General features: G+C 41.3%; 1 protein-coding gene across 1 annotated transcript in view; it reads left to right on the top strand.

Annotated features, from left to right (window-relative positions):
• map1sa (microtubule-associated protein 1Sa) overlaps nucleotides 1-21099 on the top strand; it is a 94433-nt gene that overhangs the window by 43637 nt on the left and 29697 nt on the right. The window lies entirely within an intron of this gene.

Below are 21099 nucleotides of genomic sequence, written 5' to 3'. Positions count from 1 at the left end.
CCTTTCAGCTCATTCTGCCCTTTTCTATAAGGCAGCCCTGAAGAGGCTGACGACACACACACACACACACACACACACACACACACACACACACACACACACACACACACACACACACACACACACACACACACACACACACACACACACAAGCTGTCTTTCTTTGCTTTTCTAGTTCAGTGGAGGGAAAACACCAAGACCTTTTCTCTACAGGACTGAAAGGACCGGAGTATTCTTTCATCGTATACAAGATTTGTCATATTAGATTAAATTGAAATGTATTGTCATTATGCAGCACAAGAACAGTACAAATGTAAATAAGTTTGGCATCCAACCAGAGTGCAAATGTAACAGTAAAGTGCAACATATACAATGTACAGGTGATTAAACCGGGTAGAAAATATACAGATTAGTACTACTGAGTGTAGTGCTAATCGGATGTATGTACGGAGTTGTAGTATAATATGTACAGTGATACAGATATAAAGACAGTATGGTAGTAAGTAGGGGTGGACGGTATGGTCTAAAATTTATATCACGGTATAATTTGAAGCATAGACTGTAACGGTATATATCACGGTATCAGTGTTTCCGTTGGAATATTTTTTTTGCCTGATAGACAGGCTATATAAATAATGACATCCTCAAGGCATGTAGATTTATAATATTTTAACTTAAAACTAGGCTACTTTTGCGTATACAGTCATTATATTCCAAATAAAATAAGTCCCGAGTCGAGACTCCGTGCTGCTCCCAACTAATCCCAATAGTATGCAACTGCAGAGCCGCAGAGTAGGGGCGCTTTCAGGTCCGGTCACAGGCCCGGCTCAACAGCGCCCCCCACCCAACGGCTGAATTGCCAATGGCTGAATTGGAGTACTGCACTGTGCCGGTACAGATGGGTGGGTGTCACATAGCAATGTCACAAGACAATATAGAATAAGCTGGACCGGGCTGTATGTGAAAACCAGCCCGTCCAGTAGTGCTTTTAAAGCACCGGTCCCAGGCAGGTAAAGAAAATAACACAAGGCGTTGTTCCAAATAGTAAATGATATTTATTATAGCGGGGATTTAAACCCACTGTTTCCAAAAGGGAAATAATATTTATTATCGTGGGGATTGAAACCCACAGCACAAACACAAAGGGGAAAGGGTAATGGGAGAACAAACAGGCAATATCTAAATACCACCAAACACTAAGCAAAATATAATGTAAACACTGGGAACCACCCAGCCATAGAGCACTTACAGTATAAGGGAATACTAATTATATATATATATAATACAATATGATATAATATAATATACAGTGTTCTACTTAGCACCAGAGCAACACAAATAGATATATATATATATACTCACTTCCAAGCAGGAAGGCAAATGGCTCTAAGGCCCACAACAATATTATATATATCCTGCTACTGGAGTCCACACACAGTGGCAAACAAAGCAATGGCAAGTCCACACACAGTGGTCAATCAATGGCAACCTCACGAAACTCTGATCAGAACTGACAGAGTGAGGCGCCCCGATGTTGTGTCATCTCCACTCTATTAACCACCCATCTCCACTGCCTGCTCCAAGGTGCACCAATCAGATGCAACCAATTCAATCAGGGGGAGATGAGTGGCATCTGTGAATAGAAACAGAAATTAGGAGATGACACAACACTACACATAACAGACAACACAATAAATATACTAACCTGATGTTCAGATGGTGTCATAAATACAGGAATAATGATAATGCCCAACCCACGTACCCATGCACGTCACAGTGGGTTATGGTGGATTCTGCGGCTCTGCAGCTGCATATGCTTCTCGCAAAATCCAGCATCCAGCCCCGCTGCCCAGCCGTCGTTATCAGAACACTACACACATATCATAATGTTCACAGCAGATCACCAGGTATGTTTTATTAACGTAGAATAATTCATATAAGAAAAACGATAGGGAAATCTCTTACCTTTCTCCACTGGTTAAAAATGTCAGGAACTGAAATTGAAACTTGCTGTGCGCCGCGGTGATATGTGTTTATTATGAAATGACAATTGCGTGTTGACACGCCCACTGCGCGAAGCCTCCTAAATAACTTTTTCCAGTTTGCACATATCTATTATCTATGACTAATTCTATCTATTTTTAGGGGCAAATGCGAGTGAAATATTCGCGCTGTGGTTACATTGCTATTTTAGAGCTGCTCTACCGGTTACAAGGTATAATCAAAATCCATACCGTAGAGCAAATTCATACAGTTTATACCGTCCACCCCTAGTAGTAAGTCATACTGGCCAGCAGCGTAATTAGTAAGAGTAGGATATGTACATATATAGACTACAGATATGTAAAAAGTGTGCAGGTGTGGATAGATATACTTTATATGCGGTGAGAATAAATATATATATTATTATATGGTATATACAGCATTATTGTACATGCCATCATACATTGCATGCATACATTCATATTCAGACAAATATGGATGTATTTGCGGTAAATATAAAAATATGCAGTATATACAGCACTGTACGTGCTACATGTTAACACAAGGTCCAACTGTACAATGCAATGTGTTGGACAAGAGAACGGGTCAGTCCAGCAGTAGGAGTAGGACCCATTAGAGCACTAGTCATATAATAAGTAGATAATAAGTAGGTAAATAAACATGGAGTAGCATAAAAGCAGGATATATAACACTATGTACGTTACGTCAACAGATGAGCCTCACCCTGCCAACCCTTCGCCCTCTCTGCCCTCTGGAGTCTAACCATAGACGCAGAGAGCCCCAAAATATCACCTTGGTCCGCGGCCTCATGTGAAAATGTTATTGGAAAGGCTTAAGAGATTAGAGAAACTGCTCATATCTTTACAGAGGCAATCTGTTAGAGCCATATTGTTTCCAAATTCCGTTTTTTCCGTTTTAATATTTCAGAATTCTGTATTTTGCTTTGTACGCTCATTTTACCATCCGAAATAGTGTCTAATAAGTGGGAATGAATAAATGTACACAATTTAATAAGATATAACAGTCCATTTAATAGGGCTGTCTTAAATACTTCGAAGCTTTGTTCGATGGGCATGGTATTCGAATATGAAAATAAAATTCGATTATTAAAAAAAAAAAAAAAATTATATATATTTTTGCAAAATCAACTCTGCCTCTCTTTGTTAACTACAACAAGCAATGCTGTTTGTTATTTAAGATGAGGTCGGACTCTGAACTGACAGATTTGTGTTCATTGTGCTGCTTTTATAAAGCCTCAAATGACGGCTTACAATATTTCATGAAAGCAAAGTGTTTTGTTTGTCTAAGATTTAAAAAGGTTTAAACTTTACAGCACTGACAAAGTTGAACAAAGTGCTGTACAAGTCCACAACAGTAAAAAAATTTTTTTTTTTTTTTTTTTTTATTATTGGATTCCATTTTTATTGCTCAATTCCGCGATTCCGTCCGCGATTCCGTGATCGCGGATTCCATATGGCTCTACAATCTGTCTTGCAGCGCACGTTAAAAGCACATTAGAAACATTGAGGGCTAGGCGGCTGGGTGGCGCAGCGGACGTAATCTGGACGTTGTAAACAGCGACTTCTACAGGTCGGTTGGGGCGCCTGCACAGCAGAGACAGGAAAATGTCGGGGGTAGTGTGAGCCTCCCACACGTTACACCTCGCCAAAATGAGAGTCCGCGCTGGCAGGTGAAAAGATGCGACAGGCTGCCTCCACATGTATCGGAGGGGACATGTGACGGGCTTCTATCCTCCCTACAACCAGCCAGTGGTGGGAGAATTGGCACGGCTAAATTGGGATGGGAGAAAAATTTAAAAAGTGGATACAAAAAAAACGTTGAGGGCTGTCGTCCACTAAATAATTTCTCTGGACACTATTTGTCATGGGATTTAGTTGACTAGTCGGAAGAGTCTATTCCATTCGATTTCATTGATACATCTAATAAAGTCACATTCCTCACTTTATTGTTCTGCTGCAGTGCAATATGAGGGCAACTAACGAACCAAATATCAATAATAATAATAATAATCAACTCGATGGCGGGGCAGTCCTAACGAATACATCTTCAGTCACATACAAGATATTTCCATGTACAGATAAAGTAACTTGACTGAATAAAAAAAAATGAATGGCATACTGTAATGTGAGAAGCTTTGCATTCTTTTGTTATCATTGGTGCACATTGTAAAGAATGTTATTCGTACCGTCCTTGACTTGATATCTGATGTGCTATTCAGCGTATAGTGCAGTTTCTGGCTATGAAGGTGGGTGATGGAAGGCAGAGAGGAGGAGGAGGAGGATGAAGAGGAAGAGAAGGAGGTTAAGAGAGAAGAGGAGGAGGAAGAGTGACCTCCATCAGCTCTAACTAGTTAAACACCAGTAGCTGCAGCCTTGAAGAGAGGAGGTGAAGAGAGAAGGGGAGGAGTGAGGAGGAGGTGAAGAGAGAAGGGGAGGAGGAGGAGGATGAGGAAGTGTGACCTACATCCGCTCTTAACTAGTTAAACACCAGTAGCTGCAGCCTTGAAGAGAGGAGGAGGTGAAGAGGAGGAGGAGTGAGGAGGAGGTGAAGAGAGAAGGGGAGGGAGGAGGAGGTGGAGAGAGGAGGAGGAGAGATAAGGGGAGGGAGGAGGAGGTGAAGAGAGAAGGGGAGGAGGAGGAGAGATAAGAGGAGGAGGAGAGATAAGGGGAGGGAGGAGGAGGAGGTGAAGAGAGTAGGGACTGGCTGGGCGATATAACGATAACGATAATTATCGTGATATATTTTAATAATCTATATCTTAAAAAAATTTAAATTAAATGTGTGACCTGCAACAGGGCAGTTTTAAAACCAGAGACAGTGGACAGACTTGTGTTTCTTGCCTGCAACTTAAAGTAATGGCTTTGCTCATGGTTTGTCCACCAAAAAAAGCGCCAAAAGATAGAAAATAAACTAGCAGAGCCAGAACTGTTCAACTCCCCTGGAGCCACAGCCAGCAGAGAAGCCAGTTTACTTTAGCTTTCAAACCAGCTGCAGCCTGAGAACTCGAGTGTGAGGGGCTGTAACACTAAAGATGGAGCCTGAGAACTGGAGTGTGAGGGGATGTAACACTAAAGATGGAGCCTGAGAACTGGAGTGTGAGGGGCTGTAACACTAAAGATGGAGCCTGAGAACTGGAGTGTGAGGGGCTGTAACACTAAAGATGGAGCCTGAGAACTGGAGTGTGAGGCTGTAACACTAAAGATGGAGCCTGAGAACTGGAGTGTGAGGCTGTAACACTAAAGATGGAGCCTGAGAACTGGAGTGTGAGGGGCTGTAACACTAAAGATGGAGCCTGAGAACTGGAGTGTGAGGCTGTAACACTAAAGATGGAGCTGAGAACTGGAGTGTGAGGCTGTAACACTAAAGATGGAGCCTGAGAACTGGAGTGTGAGGGGCTGTAACACTAAAGATGTCGGCCTGAGAACTGGAGTGTGAGGCTGTAACACTAAATATGGAGCCTGAGAACTGGAGTGTGAGGCTGTAACACTAAAGATGGAGCCTGAGAACTGGAGTGTGAGGCTGTAACACTAAAGATGGAGCCTGAGAACTGGAGTGTGAGGCTGTAACACTAAAGATGGAGCCTGAGAACTGGAGTGTGAGGGGCTGTAACACTAAAGATGGAGCCTGAGAACTGGAGTGTGAGGCTGTAACACTAAAGATGGAGCCTGAGAACTGGAGTGTGAGGCTGTAACACTAAAGATGGAGCCTGAGAACTGGAGTGTGAGGGGCTGTAACACTAAAGATGGAGCCTGAGAACTGGAGTGTGAGGCTGTAACACTAAAGATGGAGCTGAGAACTGGAGTGTGAGGGGCTGTAACACTAAAGATGGAGCTGAGAACTGGAGTGTGAGGGGCTGTAACACTAAAGATGCAGCCTGAGAACTGGAGTGTGAGGCTGTAACACTAAAGATGGAGCCTGAGAACTGGAGTGTGAGGCTGTAACACTAAAGATGTCGGCCTGAGAACTGGAGTGTGAGGGGCTGTAACACTAAAGATGGAGCCTGAGAACTGGAGTGTGAGGGGCTGTAACACTAAAGATGCAGCCTGAGAACTGGAGTGTGAGGCTGTAACACTAAAGATGGCGGCAACAACAAAGAATTGCTGCAAAATAAAAATGTATTCGATTTTTTTTTTTATCGAGTGATATGATATTGTTATTGATATCGCAATATCGTTTTTGGCCATATCGCCCAGCCCTAGGAGGGAGGAGGAGGTGAAGAGAGGAGGAGGAGGAGGAGGAGGAGGAGGAGGAGGAGCTCTACATAGTGAAACGCCAGTAAGCTGCATCTTGGAGAGGGAGGAAGAGGAGAGGAGAGGGAGGAAGAGGAGAGGAGAGAGGAGAGGAGAGGAGAGGAGAGAAGAGAGGGAGGAAGAAGGAGTGTGACCTCCATCAGCTCTTAACTAGTTAAATGCCAGTAGCTGCAGCCTGTTTTCATAGCTGCTGCTCAGCAGGAACGTATCTTACTTAGCGAGGAGGTCTATGAACATGTGAGTTTATGAATGTGTGAGTTTCTCACCACAGAGAAATGTGGTGTCAACTTAACCACCCAGAGACTAATTTTAATGATTACAAATAAGCCATATTCTCTGCTCTGAAACCATGCCCCTCTCTCTCTCTCTCTCTCTCTCTCTCTGTCTCTCTGTCTCTCTCCCTCCCTCTCTCGCTCTCTCTCTCTCTGTCTCTCTCCCTCTGTCTCTCCCTCTCTCGCTCTCTCTGTCTCTCAACGCCTCGCTCTCTCTCTCAACGCCTCTCTCTCTCTCTCTCTCTCTCTCTGTCTCTCTCCCTCTGTCTCTCTCCCTCTCTCGCTCTCTCTGTCTCTCAACGCCTCGCTCTCTCTCTCAACGCCTCTCTCTCTCTCTCTCTCTCTCTCTCTCTCTCTCCCAGACGGTATGCGTGGTGTTTGGTCACAGAAGGGGGTTGGAGAGTAGCCTGGTGGGCCGTCTGTGTTTGTACTGATAGGGAGCTGTATGTCTTCTTGACCAGACCTCCCTCCCTCCCTCCCTCCCTCCCTCCCTCCCAGCAGAACTAGACATGGAGCGCCGGGGGAGAGAGAGAGAGTCAGGGAGGAGGGGAGAGAGGGAGCGTCAGGGAGGAGAGAGAGGGCGTCTGGGAGGAGAGAGAGAGGGAGAGAGTCAGGGAGGAGAGAGAGCGTCAGGGAGGAGAGTGTCAGGGAGGAGGAGAGAGAGTGTCAGGGAGGAGGAGAGAGAGAGCGTCAGGGAGGTAGAGAGAGAGAGGAGGAGAGAGAGAGCGTCAGGGAGGTGGAGAGGGAGGGAGCGTCAGGGAGGAGAGAGAGGGCGTCTGGGAGGAGAGAGAGCGTCAGGGAGGAGGAGAGAGAGTGTCAGGGAGGAGGAGAGAGAGAGCGTCAGGGAGGTAGAGAGAGAGAGGAGGAGAGAGAGAGAGCGTCAGGGAGGTGGAGAGGGAGGGAGCGTCGGGGAGGAGGGGAGAGGGAGGGAGGGAGAGGCTGTGCTTCTTGCACTCCATCACGTCTGCCCCAGTCTCAGTGTTGTAAACATCACGCTATGACCAGTAAGAACACCTTTTAGGGCGATATGGCCAAACTATCATATCACAATGTTTTCTTTTTGTTTTGACAGTATGGTATTTGGCAGTACTTTGTCTTCCAATACAATGTGATATGATGTTTTATTAAATTTTTTATGTTTTATTAATAACTTGACCCTTTCACTACCACACTATAGAACATGGGTCACTAACGGGCGGAACGCCGTCCGAGTCCGGACCCAGAGGCGGTCCCACACGGAGCCGGACCTACAGCCACAACAGAGGGTTCTGATTTAAAGCCTGACCGGGTGCTGCTGGTGTAACCAGTGCAGCTTCTGTAGTAGTAGTTAGGGATGCACGCTATTGATTTTTTGACACCGATACCGATAACTTTATGCTCCTCAAGCCGATACCGATAACCGATATTTATTGTATTATAATATTTTTTTTAACTGTGTATATATATATATATATATTTTTTTTTATCAAAAAACAATTTTTTTTTTAGTATTTATAAGCTCCGACGTCATCGGTACTGCTATCGGTACTCGAGAAATTATGGAGGTTTTTTTTGAGGAATTTAAACGTCGCAAACTAATCTTGTTGTCATCATCATCATTTATTTATTCGTACATGGAATTACCACAGTCCAACAGTACATATTCATATAATTCACCAAAAATACCATGGCCGAAAGGAACAGGAAGAAGAAAAAATCTTATATATACCTGCCCCTACACACGCACACAACACAACACACCGATAGACATATTGTGTAAAACCAAACAGAATATACCCATTTTGCAAAAAAAATAAAAATTTAACCAACACAACCAAATTAAATCAACATAAATAAACCCATTTTGTTTTATCTATCAGTCAAACTACATATTTAGGTTCATTCATTTACACACACACACACCCCCACACACTTATATAATGTATTATACTTCTATATACTATCTAATTTCTATTTGATTATAATATAACTAAATCATACTATTTATTCTACACCATATTGGTACAGTATTATACAATATTTTAATATATTATTATTCTATGTTACGCTGCTATATACTATATTACTATACTCATACTGGCCTACACTACAACTCTATGCTACGTCATTCTGACACGCTAAACTGCAATATTATACTAAACTGTGCTATACTGTCTATATCTTTTCTTTGCACAACCTTTTGAAGTGAAATATATTATTGGAACTCTTTTCATCGTTCTGCAAGGAGTTCCATAGTTTGATACCTATAACTGAGGTGCACCTTTGTTTTAAGGTTGTTCGTGCAAATTGGTGTTTAAAATTTAATTTCCTTCTGCTGTCATCTGGACAGGGAACGAACAACCTATGTATATTTGCTGGTAATACTCTGCATTTTGCTCTAAACAAAACTAATAAAGTCTGTATTTCAGCTAACTCTTTAAGTTTCAATAGTCTGGATTTAATAAATAATTCGTTGGTATGTTCTCTTGAATCTACATTGTGAACTATTCTTACTGCTCTCTTCTGTAATATAAATAATGGCTTTATGTTGCTTTCATACGTGTTACCCCACACTTCCACACAGTAACTCAAATATGGTAGGATGAGTGAACAATATAATATTCGCATAGAATTATAATCAAGCTCTCTCTCCTCTCTTCCCCTCCCACACACACTCACTCACTCACACACACACACACACACACCGAGTACAGACAGCTCTGCTCTCATAATGGCGGACAGAACGAAATGTTCAAAAGTCTGGGTCTATTTTACTAAAGTCGATGCTGACAACGCTCGTTGCCACAAGTGCAACAAGACATTTGCCTGTAATGTATAAGCGCTGGTACTTGTCAATGTGGCTGGCGGGGAGATAACGTTAGCTCCGAGTAGAGTAATGGCTGACAATCCAGAGGTAAATAAACGAACGAGAGCTTCTGATTGGTGGTAAGAAGAAGAGGTGGGTGCAAGCCGTGGGACGTAATTGGCAGATCGACTGTCTGTCTCCGAATGTAACGTGACTACGTCACAGCCAAGAAAGGGAGCGCTGGATTTGTGAAAAACTCCCTGTTCCTAAACCACACGCTATCAGTTTTACCACAGTACTGGCAAAACGGGAGGAGGCTATAATAAAAACAAGCGCCCTTCATCCAAATCCACCCACACCGGATTTCTTTTAACCAAAAAATGTATTATACGTTATCGGAGCTATCTATAACGTTATCGGGATGACGTCATAATTGCTGATATCGGCCCGATAATTATCGTGCATCCCTAGTAGTAGTAGTAGTGGTGGTGGTAGTGGTAGTAGTAGTAGTGGTAGTAGTTTCATTGTCATCTCACACAATACAATATATATACACCATCATTTAACAATATTTGATTTTACAGGGACTGAAAAGGTACAGACTGAAGCATAATGCTTATACATGCCTGTCCTATATTCTTAACAAAATTAAGACTCAAACGGTATTCTAAAAGAAAATAGCAAAAAAAACAGTATTATTCACCCTTGTAGTTTTCAAAAATAACTTTACAAACTATTTTCTTAAAAACCAAAAGCGAATGACTCATTCTTAACTGTATATCCGCATTGTTCCACAAGTTAACCCCAATAATATAAATACACCTCCTTTTAATCCCTTTCTTAGCTTTTTGAACAGTAAATTTACAAATATCTCTCAAATCACACTTTCTTTCATGTATTGAAAAAAAAACGTTGCACCCCGTCTGGGAGTAACTTTGCTTTAGCTCTGTACATTATTTGCATAGCTTTATAATAAACCAAATCATTACATTTCATAATATGAGACTTTATAAACAATGGATTTGTGTGTTCATGGTAACCAGCCTTGAAAAGGTTCCGAATGGCCCGCTTTTGCAGTAAGACTATTGGATTTACTGTCTTTTTAAATGTCGACCCCCATACTTCCACACTGTAGTCTTTACGGTAGTGGTGCAGCTTCTGTAGTCTTTACGGTAGTGGTGCAGCTTCTGTAGTCTTTACGGTAGTGGTGCAGCGTCTGTAGTCTTTACGGTAGAGGTGCAGCTTCTGTAGTCTTTACGGTAGTGGTGCAGCTTCTGTAGTCTTTACGGTAGTGGTGCAGCTTCTGTAGTCTTTACGATAGTGGTGCAGCTTCTGTAGTCTTTACGATAGTGGTGCAGCTTCTGTAGTCTTTACGGTAGTGGTGCAGCTTCTGTAGTCTTTACGGTAGTGGTGCAGCTTCTGTAGTCTTTACGGTAGTGGTGCAGCTTCTGTAGTCTTTACGGTAGTGGTGCAGCTTCTGTAGTCTTTACGGTAGTGGTGCAGCTTCTGTAGTCTTTACGGTAGTGGTGCAGCTTCTGTAGTCTTTACGGTAGAGGTGCAGCTTCTGTAGTCTTTACGGTAGTGGTGCAGCGGATGAGAAAACACACAGACCAAGTGCATGCAGGTTATTATATATGTGCTAATAATAAGTACTGCCCTGCTTCACATTCACAGTTCCATTCACACCTGGGAGCTGCCCAGTACAACCACAGTTGACACCATTGGCCACTGAGCAACTCCACTGGAGCAGTTGATTTGCATTGGCACCCAACGGGAAAAATATTATAGGCACTATAAGTAGACATCGCTACATAAAACAAGCTTGTCTTCCCTTAGTGACTGGTGGAAGAAGGAGAAATAGAGATTGGACTGATTGAGTCAAGCCATGTCACATAGTTCAAGTTTGAAATGCTTCTTTCTGTTTTGCTCCTGAGAGTGTGCTAGATACTGTACTGGTAATATTATTTATTTGTGTTAACTTCTGAATAAAACAACTTATTAAACACAAGTACATCTTATTGAACATTATTTTGATATTTCATTACCAATTATCATAGCAAAACAGCTTTTTCAAACAGTCTGTAATGCATTTTGGAAACGGGAGATGGGCTCATGGTGTAATGGGCCACCTGGCCTGAGAAACATAAGGAGGAAAGAAAAAGTAAGGACTTACTTCTGGTAATTATTTGGGTAGAACACACATATTTTGAATGCCTTCGGCAGGTTTTTTTTTATTTTTTTTGAGCCATTTTAATCTAGATTAAATCCAGGATTGCAGATAGATTAATCTAGATTAAATAAATTAATCTATGCCCACCTCTAATATATATATACTAGGGGTGTAAAGGTACACTTATCCGTACCGAACCGTTTCAGTTTGTACCATACCGTACCGAACGAATACAACAGTATATTAACCAGTATATTATATCAATATAGAAATTAATATTAGTTGACAGCCCTACAAGTACAATTAGTTACTGGACCCGTACCGAACCGGGACTTCAAAGCCGAGGTACATAGCCTACCGTGGTTTTTGTGTACCGTTACACCCCTAATTTATACTGTGTGTATATATATATTAGATGGATATACAGCATTTGTACATGCTATCATATAGAGCTATGGGTTATATACAGGTGTATAAGTAAGTATATAGAGGGGTTATATACACCGTATATTCAGACAAATATGGATATATATATATATGCTGTAAATATAAAAAAAAAATGCTCCCTTTATTTTATCTTTCTGAAGTTGAGCACTTTTTTTACATGCAATTTTCACATTTTATTCATTTTACCTTTTTTAAATGCAGCCCTACTTTTATTTAGTTAATGAGAGAACATGCATATCTGCAGTTATACATATCAAGTTCAAGTTTCAAGTTTTTTTTTTAATTAATTGCCATAGTAAAAGGGTTAGGGTTAGGGTTAGGGTTAGGGTTCAAAATAAACGGCACAAACTGACTACTTCCGGGTTTTACAGGAAACAAGACAAGGTACAACCCCCGACACCCTGCCCACGCACAGTCAAACCGAGTACAAGCCCCGAAGCCCCGCCCCCAGACGTTGGGCTTGCGGCTCTGCAGATATACCCTACTCAGCTCCTCTCCTCTACTTCCTCTCACCGTCACAAACTCTGAACACTAATAATAACACTCTCTACTCCAACACTAATCTCCGCTCAACTAACCTCTGTCCCTCCCCTGGTTAATGTACCGGGTGACATGCTTGTGAGTGCACATGGGGTGTGTCTCTACTAATTATGTGCAGGTGTACTATATCAGCGCAATCATGTGTGTGATGTGAATGTGCCTAAATGCTGTGCAGACCGTGTGTTGCATCAGTCCTAATCCTCTACCCACGTGACGGGATATATCTTCCTTCCCTTACATGTCCCAAGGAGTAGATCTGTCACAATATACAATACAGAGTACAAAGAGTAACAGTGAGGTACAATGCAGAAATGGGATGAGGTACAAACTTAGGGTAAGGTGTAGGCCTGCCACGATAACACATTTTGCTGGGCGATTAATTGCCCCCGAAAATATCGCGATAAGCGATATTATTGCGACCGGTTAGAGAATTTCTTTTTTGAAATTTATTTCCCCAAACTTTTATTTTGAAGCCCACCGCTCCGTCTTTTCCGGTGTTTAGACTTTTATTTTGAAGCCCACCGACCGGACCGGAAGTATTTTGTGATTATCCTAAGCAGAAACTATGAGCCGACAACTTGGCCTAATGATATGATGTTTTTGAGCTAATGATAAAACAAATTGTTGGTGAACAACTAACTTTAGGTTAGTTTTAACGTTAGCTACTAACGTTAGATGCAGCTACTACAGGCAATCAACGATGAGGAGGAAGCGTCAAAGCAGTATATAATATAATAGCTGTGGTGCGTAAGCACTGCAGCACGACTCAAAACTACCGGAGTGTTATAATAAATTAATTCATGTTTAACTTGTCCCCGTGTCCAGTCCTTTGACTAGCCCCACCCGTTAATTGTAAACAATGATGCATGTAATTGTATTAACGTTATTCTGTGTTGTACTTGTAGCTATGCTATACGTTGTATTTCGTTTGTAGCTAATGTTGTTAGCATTGAATGAGCATCAACGAACGCTAGATCTTTAATCTTTATTTAGCAGTCCAGTTTCTCCGGGCAGTAGCGAGTAACTACTTGGGTCTAAAAATAGCTAACGTTACACTACAAATAATGCTACTTGGTTAAAAGGAGCAACACTATTGAGAAATGTCTATGTGGCGTTGCCCCACGGAGCTCCCGTGCTGTACTCTAGTAACGTCAGCGGCCCGCCTCCCAACACGGACAGTGACTGAGGGGCACTGGTTCCGCCTCATTAAAACAAACGCGCAAATAGCAATTAATCGCGCCCGTCAAAATCATTGCATTCATTTTAATTATCGCAGCAATTAATCGATTTATTGCTTATCGCGGCAGGCCTAGTAAGGTGCAATGAGGTATGAATTGTAATGCAAATCTCTTTACTAATAAATATAAAGTGTGTTAAGGTGTCTAAAGTGGGTGTGTTAAGGTTGTGTTTATTTAAAGTGAGTGTGTATGTGTGTGTGCTGTGAGTGTAGATGACGAGTTGTTACATAGTGTCATTGTCATTGAGCATCCTGATGGCCTGGGGATAGAAGCTCCTTCTGAGTCTCTCTGTGCTGGCCATGAGACTCCGGTAGCGCTTGCCTGACCACAGCAGTTCAAAGAGGCAGTTGTTTGGGTGACTAGAGTCTTTGATTATTCTCTTAGCCTTGGTCCTGCAACGCTTGTTGTAAATGTCCTGGAGAGTGGGAAGCCCACCTCCAATTGTGCGTTCGGCTGAACAGGCCACTCTCTGTAGTCTGCTACGGTCGTGTGCGGTGCTATTCCCAAACCAGGAGGTGATGTTACCAGTCAGTATGCTTTCTATTGTGCATGAGTAGTTCTTGAGGATCTTCTGACAAACTTTGAACTTCCTTAGGCGCCTGAGGAAGTAGAGGCGTTGCCGTGCCTTCTTCACAACACTGTCAATGTGTGTGGTCCATGTCAAGTCCTCGGCTATGTGGACTCCCGAGGTACTTAAAACAGTTCACTCTCTCGACTAGGGCACGTGAATGCTTTACCCAACCCAGTTGTGTTTCCGCATCTCTGATTGGCCAGGTAATTTCTGGTCATGTGACATGTACGCCCAATCATGGGACCGCAAGTGTCTACACTGGTTAAGCTTAGGCGCTCTTGCGCGCGCGCAACAACCAGGAAGGGGGTTGGGAATTGGCATAACGACTAACAGTGGGATGGGAGAAAAATCGGAAAAAAGGAGGGGGAAAAAAGAGAAGGAAAAAGGTTTTTGAATGAATTTGATTTGACAGTCGAGCATTGATCACATGCAGATATTGATATAACTACTATGTGACCAATAAAACAAAACGTGAACTTGAAACATGGGCTGTGGGAGCCTTAGTGGTGTTGCTAGAAAAGGCACAATTTGGAAAAACTAGCGAAGCGAGACGTGCAGCTGGACTTTAGTCGCGCGGCTCGTCTAAGAAGACTGCTCTGTCCATATTCACACTAATGACACTAATAACACTGTTTCATCTCGAGTGTGAAGGCCAGCAGCAACATGGCAGGTAGGGGTGTAACGCCGGTACACTTATCCATACCGAACCGTTTCAGTGCTGGACCTTTGGTTCCGTACGCGCTGTGTACCGAACGAATGCAACGGTACGTTAACCACTAACGGGAGCGCACGTGCAGAACCTTTTTTTCCGTGCAGAATTGAATTCAAAACTCCTAATTCACCCCTTCCCAAAATATATGTTTGTAACACAGCAGCAGGGTGATTAATGAAAATGTTCATCATTTTCTTGTTCGCCAAATAACACACCCCACACCAGCCTTCTTCCGCGCTACTTTCACTCACAGCTGATCCGAGAACGTACTTTTGCTGAGCTCCTCTCCGGTCGAGCTGCTGCGGTGTTTAAATCCAAAATATTGATAAATCCTCTGCCGTTGTTGTGTAACGTGCCATCTCTTCTCTAGAGTCTTCTCTCTCTGCTTCACGTGAAGTTAAATCTACTCTAGAAGTGAAACTTAAATAGCGTACACAGTGGGGGGGGGGGGGGGGGGGGGGCAGTGGGCAATTAATTTACTCGGTAGGATGCCTGAACACAGAATGACACCGGTATCACTGACTACTGCGGCAAGCCTAGGTGGAACTAAGTATAACTTAATAAAAGAGAATTATATTTAATAATAATAATTATAATCATTATTATAAATATTTTTTACCTGTTGTACCCAACCGTGGCTTCTGCGACGTACCGTTACACCCCTAATAGCAGGGTTTCCCCCGTCACTCCTTCCATATTGCGTGCTGAATGGGACCCGTCGCGGCCTCACACACACGGCCCGGCTCAGAGTGGATACTCCACTAGGTATCATGAAGGGACAGATGATGGTTCAGCGTAGCATGCAGACATGAAATAAAAAGAGGGGGGAGGGGGGGGGGGGGGGGTGCGTGTGTGGATTTACTGGTAATCCTTGGCTTTATAAAGTCATGCCCACACGGCTATCTGTCCCTCGTCACGGCTGATGCGGAATCAGGCATGTGGCCCGTTTTCATCTGATGCGGTCATGTGGCCCCGATGGAGCGGAGACACTGAGGAACATAGCAGGACTTAGCAGAGACACTGAGGAACATAGCAGGACTTAGCAGAGACACTGAGGAACATAGCAGGACTTAGCAGAGACACTAAGGAACATAGCAGCACTTAGCAGAGACACTAAGGAACATAGCAGGAGTTAGCAGAGACACTAAGGAACATAGCAGGACTTAGCAGAGACACTAAGGAACATAGCAGGACTTAGCAGAGACACTAAGGAACATAGCAGGACTTAGCAGAGACACTAAGGAACATAGCAGGAGTTAGCAGAGACACTAAGGAACATAGCAGGACTTAGCAGAGACACTAAGGAACATAGCAGGACTTAGCAGAGACACTAAGGAACATAGCAGCACTTAGCAGAGACACTAAGGAACATAGCAGGACTTAGCAGAGACACTAAGGAACATAGCAGCACTTAGCAGAGACACTAAGGAACATAGCAGGAATTAGCAGAGACACTAAGGGACATAGCAGGACTTAGCAGAGACACTAAGGAACATAGCAGGACTTAGCAGAGACACTAAGGAACATAGCAGCACTTAGCAGAGACACTAAGGAACATAGCAGGACTTAGCAGAGACACTAAGGAACATAGCAGCACTTAGCAGAGACACTAAGGAACATAGCAGGAATTAGCAGAGACACTAAGGGACATAGCAGGACTTAGCAGAGACACTAAGGAACATAGCAGCACTTAGCATAGACACTAAGGAACATAGCAGGACTTAGCAGAGACACTAAGGAACATAGCAGCACTTAGCAGAGACACTAAGGAACATAGCAGGACTTAGCAGAGACACTAAGGAACATAGCAGCACTTAGCAGAGACACTAAGGAACATAGCAGGACTTAGCAGAGACACTAAGGAACATAGCAGGACTTAGCAGAGACACTAAGGAACATAGCAGGACTTAGCAGAGACACTAAGGAACATAGCAGGACTTAGCAGAGACACTAAGGAACATAGCAGGAGTTAGCAGAGACACTAAGGAACATAGCAGGACTTAGCAGAGACACTAAGGAACATAGCAGGACTTAGCAGAGACACTAAGGAACATAGCAGCACTTAGCAGAGACACTAAGGAACATAGCAGGACTTAGCAGAGACACTAAGGAACATAGCAGGACTTAGCAGAGACACTAAGGAACATAGCAGGACTTAGCAGAGACACTAAGGAACATAGCAGGACTTAGCAGAGACACTAAGGAACATAGCAGCACTTAGCAGAGACACTAAGGAACATAGCAGCACTTAGCAGAGACACTAAGGAACATAGCAGGACTTAGCAGAGACACTAAGGAACATAGCAGGACTTAGCAGAGACACTAAGGAACATAGCAGCACTTAGCAGAGACACTAAGGAACATAGCAGCACTTAGCAGAGACACTAAGGAACATAGCAGGACTTAGCAGAGACACTAAGGAACATAGCAGGACTTAGCAGTTAGCAGACACTAAGGAACATAGCAGGACTTAGCAGTTAGCAGAGACACTAAGGAACATAGCAGGACTTAGCAGAGACACTAAGGAACATAGCAGGACTTAGCAGAGACACTAAGGAACATAGCAGGACTTAGCAGAGACACTAAGGAACATAGCAGGACTTAGCAGAGACACTAAGGAACATAGCAGGACTTAGCAGAGACACTAAGGAACATAGCAGGACTTAGCAGAGACACTAAGGAACATAGCAGGACTTAGCAAAGACACTAAGGAACATAGCAGGACTTAGCAGAGACACTAAGGAACATAGCAGGACTTAGCAGTTAGCAGACACTAAGGAACATAGCAGAACTTAGCAGTTAGCAGAGACACTAAGGAACATAGCAGGACTTAGCATAGACACTAAGGAACATAGCAGGACTTAGCAGAGACACTAAGGAACATAGCAGGACTTAGCAGAGACACTAAGGAACATAGCAGGACTTAGCAGAGACACTAAGGAACATAGCAGGACTTAGCAGAGACACTAAGGAACATAGCAGGACTTAGCAGAGACACTAAGGAACATAGCAGGACTTAGCAGAGACACTAAGGAACATAGCAGGACTTAGCAGTTAGCAGAGACACTAAGGAACATAGCAGGACTTAGCAGAGACACTAAGGGAACATAGCAGTATTCAGTTACTTAAGTATCCTTTTTATTTAAATACATAAAATGTCTTGTCTTAAGAAAGGGATCATTATATTTGCTGTGTTCAAAATTAATCATCCTCATCATTGTTTCCCTTGCTTGCATCCTCGCAGAGAACGTGCTGCAGTTGTTGCTGTATCACTGTATAATACTGTATCACTGTATAATACTGTATCACTGTATAATACTGTATCTCTGTATAATACTGTATCACTGTATAATACTGTATCACTGTATAATACTGTATCTCTGTATAATACTGTATCACTGTATAATACTGTATCACTGTATAATACTGTATCTCTGTATAATACTGTATCTCTGTATAATACTGTATCACTGTATAATACTGTATCACTGTATCACTGTATAATACTGTATCACTGTATAAGTATCTCTGTATAATACTGTATCACTGTATAATACTGTATCACTGTATAAGTATCTCTGTATAATACTGTATCACTGTGTAATACTGTATCACTGTGTAATACTGTATCACTGTATAATACTGTATCACTGTATAATACTGTATCACTGTATAATACTGTATCACTGTATAAGTATCTCTGTATAATACTGTATCACTGTATAATACTGTATCACTGTATAAGTATCTCTGTATAATACTGTATCACTGTGTAATACTGTATCACTGTGTAATACTGTATCACTGTATAATACTGTATCACTGTATAATACTGTATCACTGTATAATACTGTATCACTGTATAAGTATCTCTGTATAATACTGTATCACTGTATAATACTGTATCACTGTATAATACTGTATCACTGTATAATACTGCATCACTGTATAATACTGCATCACTGTATAATACTGCATCACTGTATAATACTGCATCACTGTATAATACTGTATCACTGTATAATACTGTATCACTGTATAATACTGTATCACTGTATAATACTGTATCACTGTATAATACTGTATAATACTGTATCACTGTGTAATACTGTATCACTGTGTAATACTGTATCACTGTGTAATACTGTATCACTGTGTAATACTGTATCACTGTGTAATACTGTATCACTGTGTAATACTGCATCACTGTATAATACTGTATCTCTGTATAATACTGTATCACTGTATAATACTGTATCACTGTATAATACTGCATCACTGTATAATACTGCATCACTGTATAATACTGTATCTCTGTATAATACTGCATCACTGTATAATACTGTATCACTGTATAATACTGCATCACTGTATAATACTGCATCACTGTATAATACTGTATCACTGTATAATACTGCATCACTGTATAATACTGCATCACTGTATAATACTGCATCACTGTATAATACTGCATCACTGTATAATACTGCATCACTGTATAATACTGCATCACTGTATAATACTGCATCACTGTATAATACTGCATCACTGTATAATACTGCATCACTGTATAATACTGCATCACTGTATAATACTGCATCACTGTATAATACTGCATCACTGTATAATACTGCATCACTGTATAATACTGCATCACTGTATAATACTGTATCACTGTATAATACTGTATCACTGTATAATACTGTATCACTGTATAATACTGTATCACTGTATAATACTGTATCACTGTATAATACTGTATCACTGTATAATACTGCATCACTGTATAATACTGCATCACTGTATAATACTGCATCACTGTATAATACTGCATCACTGTATAATACTGCATCACTGTATAATACTGCATCACTGTATAATACTGCATCACTGTATAATACTGCATCACTGTATAATACTGCATCACTGTATAATACTGCATCACTGTATAATACTGCATCACTGTATAATACTGCATCACTGTATAATACTGCATCACTGTATAATACTGCATCACTGTATAATACTGCATCACTGTATAATACTGTATCACTGTATAATACTGTATCACTGTATAATACTGTATCTCTGTATAATACTGTATCTCTGTATAATACTGTATCTCTGTATAATACTGTATCTCTGTATAATACTGTATCTCTGTATAATACTGTATCACTGTATAATACTGTATCACTGTATAATACTGTATCTCTGTATAATACTGTATCTCTGTATAATACTGCATCACTGTATAATACTGCATCACTGTATAATACTGCATCACTGTATAATACTGCATCACTGTATAATACTGCATCACTGTATAATACTGTATCACTGTATAATACTGTATCACTGTATAATACTGTATCACTGTATAATACTGTATCACTGTATAATACTGCATCACTGTATAATACTGCATCACTGTATAATACTGTATCACTGTATAATACTGTATCACTGTATAATACTGTATCACTGTATAATACTGTATCACTGTATAATACTGTATCACTGTATAATACTGCATCACTGTATAATACTGCATCACTGTATAATACTGCATCACTGTATAATACTGCATCACTGTATAATACTGCATCACTGTATAATACTGCATCACTGTATAATACTGCATCACTGTATAATACTGCATCACTGTATAATACTGCATCACTGTGTAATACTGCATCACTGTGTAATACTGCATCACTGTGTAATACTGCATCACTGTGTAATACTGTGTAATACTGTATCACTGTATAATACTGTATCACTGTATAATACTGTATCACTGTATAATACTGTATCTCTGTGTAATACTGTATCTCTGTGTAATACTGTATCTCTGTGTAATACTGTATCTCTGTGTAATACTGTATCACTGTATAATACTGTATCTCTGTGTAATACTGTATCACTGTGTAATACTGTATCACTGTGTAATACTGTATCACTGTGTAATACTGTATCACTGTGTAATACTGTATCACTGTATAATACTGTATCACTGTATAATACTGTATCACTGTATAATACTGTATCACTGTATAATACTGTATCACTGTATAATACTGTATCAC

The sequence above is a fragment of the Notolepis coatsorum genome, assembly GCF_963971535.1.
Source record: "Notolepis coatsorum genome assembly, chromosome: 3".
NCBI classification, from domain to species: domain Eukaryota; kingdom Metazoa; phylum Chordata; class Actinopteri; order Aulopiformes; family Paralepididae; genus Notolepis; species Notolepis coatsorum.
The sequence above is the reverse complement of the archived record's forward strand: the minus strand, read 5'-3'. Positions and strand labels throughout refer to the sequence as shown.